At 38.9% G+C, this 12,466-nt stretch overlaps 1 protein-coding gene across 1 annotated transcript in view; it reads right to left on the bottom strand.

Annotated features, from left to right (window-relative positions):
• Positions 1-5,442: 5,442 nt before the first annotated feature.
• Positions 5,443-12,466, bottom strand: part of tdgf1 (teratocarcinoma-derived growth factor 1) — a 30,204-nt gene continuing 23,180 nt past the window's right edge. The window contains exons 6-7 of the transcript XR_007261767.1: positions 11,986-12,134; positions 5,443-5,617 (exon numbers count right to left, since the gene is read on the bottom strand). The gene's annotated coding sequence lies outside the window, so the exon portion shown is untranslated. The remainder of the gene's footprint in view (positions 5,618-11,985; positions 12,135-12,466) is intronic.

The raw sequence follows: 12,466 nt of genomic DNA, 5'->3' as shown, positions 1-12,466 counted from the left end.
TTTAATTGGATATTCTGGAGTGTTTGACCAATCTGATGACAGCTCCCGCATTAATAGTATCCCATGACTTGATGACAAAACTACTCAAAACCTCAAGCAAAGCCACAGACATATTTTCACTCTTTGTTAAGGTCTATTCTCAGTCATCCATCCATCAATGCCATTTGAAGTGAATATGAACCTTGAATGTAACAGCAATTTGCATGTTATTTATTCATAGCTGCCTCTTGGAATCATCTTTGATATGGGATCTGAGCATGTCCTACATTAGTAGACTACATTCTTCGAGTAGACCAACAGGATGCGTAGTCCACATATTATTCATCCATAATTTCACTTTAGCCTCATCCTTCCAACCCGGCCATGGACAGGTACAAAATTCCTGAAGGAAACTTGATTTGCTCCATGGTTTTACATTTATTAATGACAGTAAGATTCAAATTTGTTCCATCGCTCATACAGGCTAGTTTGATCCACTCCCATTCTCCTGCCTTCTCCCTGTAACCTTTGATCCTTGGCTACTTAAGAATCTATCTATGTCTGTCCTAAATACCTTCAATGACTTGGTCTCCACAGCCTTCTGTGGCAGATCTTGTTGTAGTCTTCAGAGTAATTTTGGTTTTCTGCTGCAGCACTAAATTGTTTGTTTCATAAACCAGTTACACCAGCTAGTTTTTTGCTCAGAAAAGTTTGTTGGACTGAAGATTTGATTTAGTCCATTTAAGTGTGTATTGCAATTCTGGTAACAATGTATTCATCCTGATGAAATTTGAGGACTCATTCGATATATGTTTCTCAATATCAGACCAGTCGCTGGTCCTAATTTTAATGGTGCATTTTGACTTGGGCATCCTGTTTAGGGAGGATTTCTTCTTCCATTCTTTTACCAATTTTTCACTAACACCAAATTTCCTCATAACAATATTTGAAGAATTAGCAAGAATTATGATTTTTAGTTGAAACCAGCTTTGACCTTTATTCATTTTCCCTGATGATCCACTTTTGTTCATTGATCATCGTGTGTGGTTTGCTATGAGCAAGCATATCTTCTTTGCAACATGCCCTATATCCACCTCTTTGATTCCATGGGTTGATATAAAAGGTAAACAAAACATAGATTTCTGAGGTGAAAATTTGAAGCTGACTACTACTATCAGTACTGTATATTTTAAAGGGGGACACTTATGGGGTGAGCATAGGCCTAAACAGGATATTTGCCTTTAAATAAATGGGGCCATTCTATACACCTTATATGGTGTTGACTTATATGCCATGATCTATGTTATTTATCTTTAAAGAGAGAACTCTATCCTTTCTCTTCAAAGGAAGCCATTACCTTTGGAAACATGTTGCTGTAGCTTTGTTTTGTATTTCAATATATTAATAACACTCCATCATAGGTTGCTTATTCTACTGATATATCGAAATAATCATTGTTTACCAATAAGCAATAACAACAAATTTCGTTGAATTGAACCATTTTTATTTTACTCCATGACATTTAAAAGGCAGTTTTCATAGACATGACACTTAAATATCAATATTAATGTACATGTTAAAATGCAATGCAAGTTATTTTTGCTTTGCCAGATTAAAAAAGTAAGTACAGTGAGATGCTCATTTGGAGAAATGGCACAAACATGATGAACTGAATGACCTCCTTCTGCCCTGTAACAATTCTGTGATTCTGTGCCAGAAAGATTATGTCTGAGACTATTGTTTTTACCAGAACTTTTGTAATTTTAGATTTGGAAAGATGGCAGACATCAGCCCTGTAATAGACTGTATTACCACATAGATATGTAATCCCATAATTTTCAGAATTCAGATTCTACATCACAATTCAAACATCTGCAGTTAATTTCTTTTTTTTTTGTTTTTGTTAACATTCATTTCATTGAATGTGCACATATAGTTCTAATGGTACTGTATTCCAGATCCTTACCCAAGTGGTCATGTGTTTGTGTGCTTGAGCAATTAATTTTAATTGGTTATTGAATGGTGGATGAAGAATGGCCAAGCTCAATGGTGTTATTACATAATGTCAATCTGCTTGAATCTTGTACAGTTTTTTGTCTCCTTAGTTCAGAAAGTTGATGCAAATTGTGGCACAACCCAGAAGAGACCAGGGATTAAATTTGGGTCACTATAACATCTGGGCAAGGTTGTTGGTATATAAAAATTGTTGTTGGTATATAAACTTTGTTTTTTTTTGAAAGACACATTTCCAATCAAATCTTAGTCCGGAGTATGGTACTACTAAGATTAAGTATTTACTGTCTGATATTTTAATAGTCTCTGAAAGGGTTAATTCAAAAAGCTAGAAGAAGTTATAGGCAGCTTTATAAGAGATTTATGTTAGTAAAAGCAGGTAGAAATTAGCAATGAGAGCATAAGTTTAAAAAAAATTTGTTCAGCTGAGGAATATTGCAAAAAGCTAACAGGCAATGGCTCAGAAATGCTTTCAAATTATCATAACCTACTGCTCTTGCTGTTATCAAGCTATGTAATAACCATGATTTGCTGAAGTGTTTTTGTTTTGCCATATGCACTTGATTGTGACAACATGGATTGAAATCAGCGAAAGTAGTATTTGTTTCAAGTCAGGTTTACATTGCACCTCCTGTCTTTATTAAGAACAAAATACAATTGTCCATCAATCTCAGATACCCCCCTACAAAATGAAATACATCCAATTTCCTGTATGAAATTCTATAACTGCCTTCAGTGTCCTTGGGCTAGGGAAGAGAAAACTCTGCTAGGATTCCCATTCCTCATCACACTTCAGTGGCCTGTTTTGGAAAGTGCATATGTTGGGATGTTGGACGAGGACAGATTTAAATTTGGCTGCACGCCCAAGTCAAAAAGCTTGGCAATACTTAATAACCAGGCTTAGGTTTGACAACTGGCTGTCAGCGCTCAAGGAATCAAACTGACTTTTGTTGCAATGGGTAACTTGTACTTAAAACATTCAATTTTCCTTCACTGAGCTCAATCAATCCAAATACAAATGGAAACCAAATCACAAAATGCGCAATTATTTATGAATGGTTATGCCAATTATGCTTGGTGTCCCCGCAAAGCTTTCAATAATTCTTGAAATTTCAGTTTGAAGAGGTGAAGCGCATTAAAATAAATCTACATTTCCAATTTTTCTCTCCTCCTGCTTTGATTCCTAGTTATCTAATGTGAATTGTCATGCTTAGTAATACACAGGACACTTTCAAACCCTCAACGTTCTTTTTCTACCACCCACACCTGACAACATTCTCTTTCATATTCTTTCTACATCCATGTTCTCTGCATACAATACAGTGACCTTACAGTCAATTCTCCTCAGTCAGGTGATCATTTAGAAAATCTGCTGTTTTCAAGTTATATTTAATGTCACACCAATAAATAAGTCTATTACTGAAATGCAACTTGATGATTAAAAGGCACTTCTGTTAAAATCATTGTATGTTACGGAAGGTGTTTTCCCACCTTCAATTATTTTGTCAAGTGAGATTCATTGTTCATGCATCCATCCTCTTCTCACCTCATTAATTATCAGTCATACTCTTGGGCATCTCTCTGAGGTCTTTATGTAGCCAGAGAGGCATAAATGCTCACCATGGCCGGGACCTTATGTCATTCACTCTGCTTGTGCAATATTTAAAATTGAGCTGCACACCACTTCAGATGATGCTAGTCAGGAATGACCCTCATAATGTGGTGCTTAAGCCTCTACATTCAGGACATGGCCCAAAGGAGAGGAAAGCTCAATCCTCATTTCACTGGCATGGACCTAGGCATCTTGACAGCCAGGAAGATAGTACTTTTCAAGCTGAGCACCACAGGACGCCAGACTAGCAGGCTAACCCTATTGCAGACAAATTGCAGTTTGGCTCAGTGCTCTGTCCAAGGTGAAAAGGGATGCCTGGCATTGCAGGAAGAATGTTAGTGCACTTTTGTACCTTTATATTTGGCTGACTGTGGCAATATTTCTTGACTGACCATAGTCCCCCTTCACTCAAACGATTGCTCCCCATTTCTGAAGAAGGGTCTAGGCCCGAAACGTCAGCTTTCCTGCTCCTCTGATGCTGCTCGGCCTGCTGTGTTCATCCAGCTCTGCACCTTGTTATCAAGGATTGCTCCTCTTTGTCTTTCAAAGATAGCCATTTTCTTAAAGCTCAGGCAGGCTGCTTGCTACCCAAACTGCTGGCATAAACTGAAGGTTCGGCATTGATGTAACATGGTGGTATAGAGCGATATGTCTACTCCCTTGATTAATCAGTGCCCCCAACTGTGACAAGTTGCCTTTCTCTTTCTGCACTCCAAGCAACAGAGGCTGACAGCCTGTAACTGAGCATTAAAAACCATGTGCATTACGTGAACAATGTGACCCCAATAGAGGCTGACAGCTTGTAAATCAGTACTGAGGTTACTCAGTGTGCGCTAAGAAAGCAATGTGAAGTAGACAGAGGTTGTTAGGCTTCAAGAAAGTGAGTTAGTGCTAAGAAAGAAAACTAAGTTGCATGAGATGTGTATATGTTCATGTGCACAAAGCAATTTGTCAAAAGAGTGCAGATCATTAGTGTTCCTGAGCTTCAAACTGCTGCACAGCTAAAGTTGTATAAGAGTTAGTGTGAGAACAGGCACAATGATGTGGTTAGGCTGGTGAATTTTTGATTATGACTTGCACGAACAAAGGGTCTAGGAGGATGGTGGCTATGGAGTGCACATGAACCTTGTTGTAAAGAAGCAGTTGGATGTTGGCCAAGTAAGCATTTGATGAACTGCATTCAGCAGGTAACAGTTCCAATTTATACATTGGGAATTTCCATCTCTAGCTTCTCAGGGAAGGAGAATGGAATTGGAAGTGGTTTATGAATAAAGTGATTTGGACCTTTGATAAGATGTGAATTCATGGAAGTAACGTAGTTGCCACTCAATGGTAAGATTCTGAAGTTGCCATTTAAGGCTTAAGGGGAAAATCAGAAAAATATTCTTGAAGTTGATATTCTGCCTTTTTTTAGAATTTCACCATATTTTCCTTCCTTTCATGCCATTGCTTATGCTATACCAGGGATGGGAAAAAAATGTATATGTTTCACTATATTATTTTATATTAGTATTATATTACATTTTAAGGAGCATATTTTTGTTCTGATAAATATCTTTTCACAGTTGCAGCCCCAGCCGTTTAACATGGTTCATGAGTTCTGTCACTAAGATTTATGAAACAACAGTAATAAGTGTTTGATATATGAATGCATTGAATAAATAAAGCAACAAAAAATACTTGTTAATATTTCATCATAAATTGAACAAATTATTAGAACAAGTGAGTTTGATAAGGTTATTTTTTTCAAGTAGTAAGACCATGCATAAGTATGAATTCAAGAAGCCGTGGGTAGTCATGTCTAACTAATTTTATTTTCTGTGTCCTTTAAATAATATCAGCATTTTCACTGTCCAAAGTTGGCCTAGACACATCTTCAGTAGTTAAGCACTAGACGGTACTTGCTGAAAAGGACTTTCAATTGATACCACAGGTTTCTTTTTGTCATCTTCATGATAGGTTTGCATCAGCTTTTTTTTGCTTTCAAGTCTTTGGTTCCATTCTTTGATGAGTCTGCAAGTGGAACACATTATACCTTGTTCAGTATGTTTTATGTATATATTCTTGATTGTTTTGCAGTTGTTTAAAGAGGCTTATTGTTTCTCTTGATCAGTGTTAAACCTAACAATTAAAATAATTAGCTTTTGTTCAGACTTAAGTATACGGTAATGGTTAGGTTATCATTACAAACCTCTCCAATTTTAATTTATACTGGATAGAAAGAAGAATCAGCCAAGCCATATAACAGGCAACTGATCTGACACCATCCATTGTATGATATCAAATAAAGTTGGAATTATTTATTCTTCATTTACGTTTCCTGTATTTATCATAGTTTAAAAGATATTACCAAAATGTTTCAAGTCTGTAGAGTTAGATGCTCTCTAGATAATGTTTTTTCTCTTGCTTACTTTGCTCTTAGTCCTTCACCTTCAGCTGCTGATACCTTCCTGAGCAATTGCAGCTTCTAACCCAGGCTACCAAAATTAACTGGGGTGCCCAGAGCACTTAAGTCAGCATTACTTCAAACAGGAATCTTTCTGGTTCATTTGTTTAGATACTCATTGTATAAGCGAACCACGCTAATTCAGAAGCAAATATCCAAGAAAGCCATACAAATCACAATAACTCTTATCAAATTTTATTTCATACCACTTCAGTTACTGTTGGATTGAAAGCAATTAGCATTTGGTTTCACTTTGAGCCACATGCCTGTTCAGCAGATCTAATCATCAACAGGCATAAATAGTGCTTTTAATCTAAGTGCAAACAAAATGTTGGATATAAATATAGTTTATGGTTTTAAAAGGCTGTCATTAAACCAAGACACAACCTAACATAGTATATATTAATTACTGAAAATCAGAAGAATCCTTGGTATTGGGCACAAACATTATTTGGAGTTCATTTTCTACACCCACAATAAACCACTCCCCAATTTACTTCCACCTCCAACCCCACCAGGAGCAGAAAACAAACTACTTCTAGGTCAGAAACTCGACGCTGATCCTTACTTTTTTTGATTAAGTGTGAGTTGCAGTGAGTTTTCTGGAGGGATTTCTGCCACAAAGCCTAGTGTGCTTTCTCATTGTATCTTACCAAACTCTCCTCATTAACAACCTACCCTGCTCCTGTGGTGTCTGTCACATCTGATCTTGCCCCATCTTATCATGCACAATTCCTAGAATAACTTGCTACTGAGCGGTTTTCTGCTAAAAGACCAGCAGCCTTTGCACCCATGCCTTCTTTGAAAGGCCATTGTGCATGCAGATAAGTGTTGGCAATTGCCACAGACCAACAAAGACATGGTACAGCAACCCCAAAGCCACGCTGCTCATGGCACATACAACCTCACTGTTTCACCCCACTGTGTGATCACTCCATCCCTTTTGAACACCCTTTTAGTCAACACTGCCTGTCCCCAGTGCTCACTGAAGATCTACAGCTTGTCTTTGTCCAGTAAGGGAACATCACACATAGGTAAGCAATCAAACAAATACAAGTATGAAAAGAAAATGAGGGAGAGCAAATGCTGGAAATCTGAAACATGAACAGAAACTCAGCAGGTCTGGCAGCATCTGTGGAGAGAAAGCAGAGTTAATGTTTCAGATCCAGTGGCACTGCTTCAGAAACACAAATAAATTCAAACATGACATTTTATATATGACAGGAACAATGAGTGCAAACGAAACCAGTGGAGGCTGAAGTTTGCCCTGACAGTGCAAACCAGATTTCAGCAACATGACCAATTTCACATTCTGCTATTGCCTGCTTCACCCAGTTGTTATCTTCTGGAACCAGGTGTCAATCAGATCCTTTCTAGCTTGTAGCATCTGATATAACTGAGCTCCGTCATGGAAAAGGGGAGCTTCCTCATCCTCCCCAATATCCTCATCCCCTTCCTTGGAAGACGGTCCTGTTCCTTCAGTTCTTTGGCATCTGTCACATAGCCTTGTTGCCTGCTCCAACTGTGCAGAGCACAGCACACCAGGATGAAGTAGCACACACATTCTGGAAATACAAGCAGTGGAACTGTACCTTCAGCAGGCCTATCATCTGCTCCACCACAGCTCTGATCAAAGCATGAGCAGCATTGTATCTGTGCTCTGCATCAGTCAGGAGTTGTGCAACAGTGTCATTAGCCATGGTTGGTCTTGTCCCTCAATGACCAATCTCGTACAGCACTTGGACCCACAGACAGACCAGGTGCCAACAAGTAAGTCGTGGAAGCTGCCAGGGTAGCGGGCACGCATCTCCACAAAATGGTAATGGTGATCACACCTGCAAATTAATGGAATGGATCCCTTTCATGTTGATGAATTCCATAGTGTTCTGATATGGCCCTCTTACTGCCATATGTATGCAGTCAATGACACCCTTCCCAGAATCTTATTGCTGGGGATACAACAATGATCCCATCCTGAGGGAACAACTTGAACCAGTGTGGCCTTGCATAGATGACATCAATCACGGTTCTGATGCGTTGGGTGTGCACAACTGAAAGATCCCACACAGGTCACCCATCACTTCCTGGAAGGAGCCAGTCACACTGAAGCTCAAAGAATCTGTCATCTTCACTTTCACCTACAATTCCTCAACCAAGGATATGGGTAAAGCAGGAACATGCTACTGAGTTGGATGATCAGGCAAGATGGCCATTCATAACAAATGACAGAGCAGGCTCGAAGTGCCGAATGGCCTACTTCTCCTATTTTTAATGTTGCTATGTTTGTTAGCGTATTCAATGCAGAACATCATTACATTTACGTGACAGGTCATGAAATGATGATATGTGCCTCCTACAGAGCACTTGAAAGTTATAAGAGTAATGGTTTGCCTTCAGCCAGCATTGGTCTTTCGTACTGTCTTTGCTGCTAACTTTTGACATTACTGAGGTGCCACTGTCCAAATTGCAAGTGCCAATGGTATGTTGCAAATTGCCTTTTACCAGCATCTGACCCCTAAGCACCTGCACTCTGCATGCATAGCGAACGGGCAATGAAATGATTGCAACTGGCTACACTTTGTAAATGGCTGCTTCATATATTTGTTTCTTCAATGTCCTCACATCGAGCAAAATGGATCCTGTACTTTCACCCATCAAACTAACACTGACTCCACTCACTTTGGCATTGACCGAGGCATTTTTAATGGCAATTCCCATCTAAAGACCAGAAAGTGATGGCAGGGAATGCCTGGTCATTAGGTTTGCTCCCCCCATCCCAACAATACCCTAAAGCCTTCACAAACTCCTTTACCCTGCACTACCTTAAAGCCAATGTCCACCTATTCACACTCCTGTGAAGAACCATTGCATTGAACTTTGCCTCCAACTGTAACCCTGAATCCCAGCATTACATCTTTGTGATGTCAACCCTGTTCCTCTGTGCCCTCCTCTATGGAGGCCACAGTGGTAATCACTGCCACCAAACATTCCCAATCCCTCCCTGTAGCCTACCATGTTCTGCACGGCATCAATATAACCTGTGACTGTCTTTGACCCCCGTTCTACAGATGCCACTGTATTCACCCCCACACTCCCATCCCATTTGGCAGTAATCTCTTCATTACCCGTGCAGGCCCCACTTCCACCCACATTAATGATCATCAGACAGATCCCCTAAACTGTACTCGTCCCAGACTTCTGACATCAATGAGCAATTCCTAGACATAACTGACTGGCCCACTGTGTATGCAGATCCCATCTGATGGTGAGCTATTTCCCTGCAGTGTGAGTCTGTGCTTCCTAAGCGACCTGTCAGTGTATCATAGAGGTGCCATGATGGTTGTGAGGGATTGGCAGACACCTGTGCCACTATCTATGGATGTGTGCAGCAGGAACCTGATGATTGTGCCCTCAGGTGCTGTTTGATCATACACAACTTGGAGGTCTTTTGGAGCAAGCAACAAATTGAATCGGCCAGGTACCAGCGCAGACTTCCACTTTGAGTTTTCTTGATGTCTAGTTTGTTTGCTGAGTTTGTAAAGTTAGGAAGTTGAATATTAACAAAGTGAAATGTGTTGTTAACATGCTTTAGTAATCAATAATCCTCCTTTATTGGCAGCTTACTACCATCTAGCGAGAAGTTTGCCATGCAGCTTGTCAAAAGCATAATAGATAGAGCAAGATGCTGCTGATGTCTAGACAGGCCTTGCTGGACTTCTTGTCCGATTCTGCCACAAATTTTGCCATAGCCCACATCACTCAGACCCCTAGAAGATTATACTGCTGGTGTCACAGGGGTGGCTGTGGATTCAATCACGTCCCCGATTAACAGGAAAAATATTCAAGTAATGACTTGATTGCCACTTGCCATACAATTAAGAACAAATAAAGAGGTTTTGAAGCTGGAGGATCAATCAGGAGCCTTCAAGAAGGAGCAGCAGGCTGTAAAAGGAGCTCCCTCTCTGCAATCTTTTAAAAATTAAGATAGAAAATCTTGCTTCTCCCCCAGAGTGGAGGTGAAGGGGAGCCTCTCCACAAGATGGCCTGTGGTTACGCTAAAAAGTATCAGAACATAAGAAATAGAGGCAGGAGTAGACCACTTCATTCTTTAAGCCTACTCTTGGGTTTCAATTTCAATTTCCTGTCCATTCCCCACCTCCCTTCAAGCCTGAAAACACCAAAAATCAATCTATCTCAACATTAACTATGTTCAATGATAGTGGGTCTACAATCCTCTGGAACAGAAAATTCCAAAAGTTCACAATCCCTTGAGTGAATACATTTCCCTCACCTCAGTCCTAAATGATTATTGACTTTTAACTGAGACTCTATCCTCTTGATCTAGATTCCTCAGCCAGGGGCGACAACGTCTCAGCATCTACCCTATCAAATCTTCATCATCTTGAATGTTACAATAAGATCATCTTTCATTCTTCTAAACATCACAGAATATAGACACAATTTACTCAGCCTCTTATCTTAGGTCCCTGGGCTCAAAGAATGGTCCTATCTAGTGAAAATTCACTGCCTTTCAGGAACATACATCCTGCCTTAGATACGAGGTTCAAAACAGCTCACAGTATTACAGGTCTGGTCTTAGTAACATCCCATAACATTATAGCAAGTCCTCATTATTCTTGTACTCCAGTCCCCTGGAAATAAAGGACAACATGTCATTTGCTTTCCTAATTGTTTTTGGATCTGCATGCAGATATTTTGTCCTCCTTTTACTAGTACAGCCAAGTCTCTGTGATCATCAACAGTTACTGGTTTCATGTCTTTTAAAAAATATTCCTTTTTACAATCAATTCTCATACTTCTCCACATTGTATTGCATCTGCTACTTGTGCATATCTTTTTGTACTCTGTGTTCATCTTACAACTTGAATTGTCACCTAGCTTTGTATCATCAGCAAATTTAGTTAAATTACTCTCTAAATCATTAACATAGTCTGTAAATATCGTGTTAATCTTTCAGCAACAGCTTATTGAATGCCCTATAGAAATTCAAGTATACTACATATGTTCCCCTTATGTACTCTACTTGCTACATTCTTAAAAACACCAATAAATTTGTTAAATAGCGCCTCCCTTTTGTAAAATAATGCTGACCTGTGCTTTTCAACATGTATTGCCAATATTTCCTGAATAGTAGATTCCTGTACTTACCCACTGACTGAATGGCCTGTAGTTCTGTGTTTTCTCTCCCTATCCTTTCCTGAATAGTGGTATTACATTTTCTAACTTCCACTCTGATGGGATCATTCCAGAATCCAGCAAATTTTGGAAAATTAAAGCTAACATATCCACTATCTCTGTACCTCTTTCATATTTAGAATTAAGGATGTATTTCATTAGGCCTTGAAGATTTCTATTTTTGTTCCCGATGCACAAGTAATTAAACAGGCTTGCTTATAGGCATATAAACCGATTTGATCCATTTTCACCCCAACCTATCCCAATGCAACTACTGCATTTCTAATAATGGCCAGACTTTCCTCTCCTGCACTGTAATCTTGCTTGTTTGCAGTAGAAAGAATCGGTCCAAACAGTAATCGTTCAATTTAGTAACTAAACAATCATTATTTAAGGGAAAAACAACTGTATAACAAGGAAGTAAATCAGAGATAAATCAGCTTTAGAAATGCTGTTTTCATCATTTTTCAGGGTTACTGCAACTCCTCTGCCAAAATTGCAACTAGGGTGTGAGTAGAAGAATGCAGAAATTATCCATCCATTGCACTTTATTCAAATCCAGTTACCCTGTTTGTTGTTTATTTTCATTATATCATGTCAATATATAACCTCTAAATAATAACATGTAAATCAGAGAAACAAAAAACCCTTTCACTGATATGATGCGACACATCTTCTTGACCTCGACCCTAAGCTGTCTTGAATTTCAATTTAGTTGCAAAATAATCATAGAACACACCTATTAAGAGCACTCTTATTCAACCTCATCTTTTCCTGCTCCATCCACTCCGTCTGCTTTTCAATTCTCTTCTCCCAGATAGCTTTCAGATCATATTTGGAGCCAGCTACTCTCTCTCGATTAGATAAATGAGACAAACCGTCCATTTCCTAGAAGAAATAACGACACAATGACAGGAGCTCATGGTTACAACATAATTTACAGCAGTACGAGTGGATTTTCTCAAGTTCAACAAACATTTTGATCCTAATTTTTAACACTTTAAGGAATTATGTCCTGGAAATGATTCACTTTTTACACCAAGTGACTCAACATTACTTTAAGTGAAATCAGAAGCAACTTAAAATTTTCTTAAATTCCAGTATTAGAATAGTATCTTTCACTATAACAAAAGCTTTTCTTTTATATTTGCCTTTTTAAAATTTCTTGGTCTTTTTAATGTGTATGATCCCTGGTTCTGCAAACGATAATGAAACTGATA

The sequence above is a fragment of the Rhincodon typus genome, chromosome 3 (assembly GCF_021869965.1).
Source record: "Rhincodon typus isolate 14 chromosome 3, sRhiTyp1.1, whole genome shotgun sequence".
Lineage (NCBI taxonomy): Eukaryota > Metazoa > Chordata > Chondrichthyes > Orectolobiformes > Rhincodontidae > Rhincodon > Rhincodon typus.
This window is presented reverse-complemented; position numbering and strand designations above follow the sequence as displayed.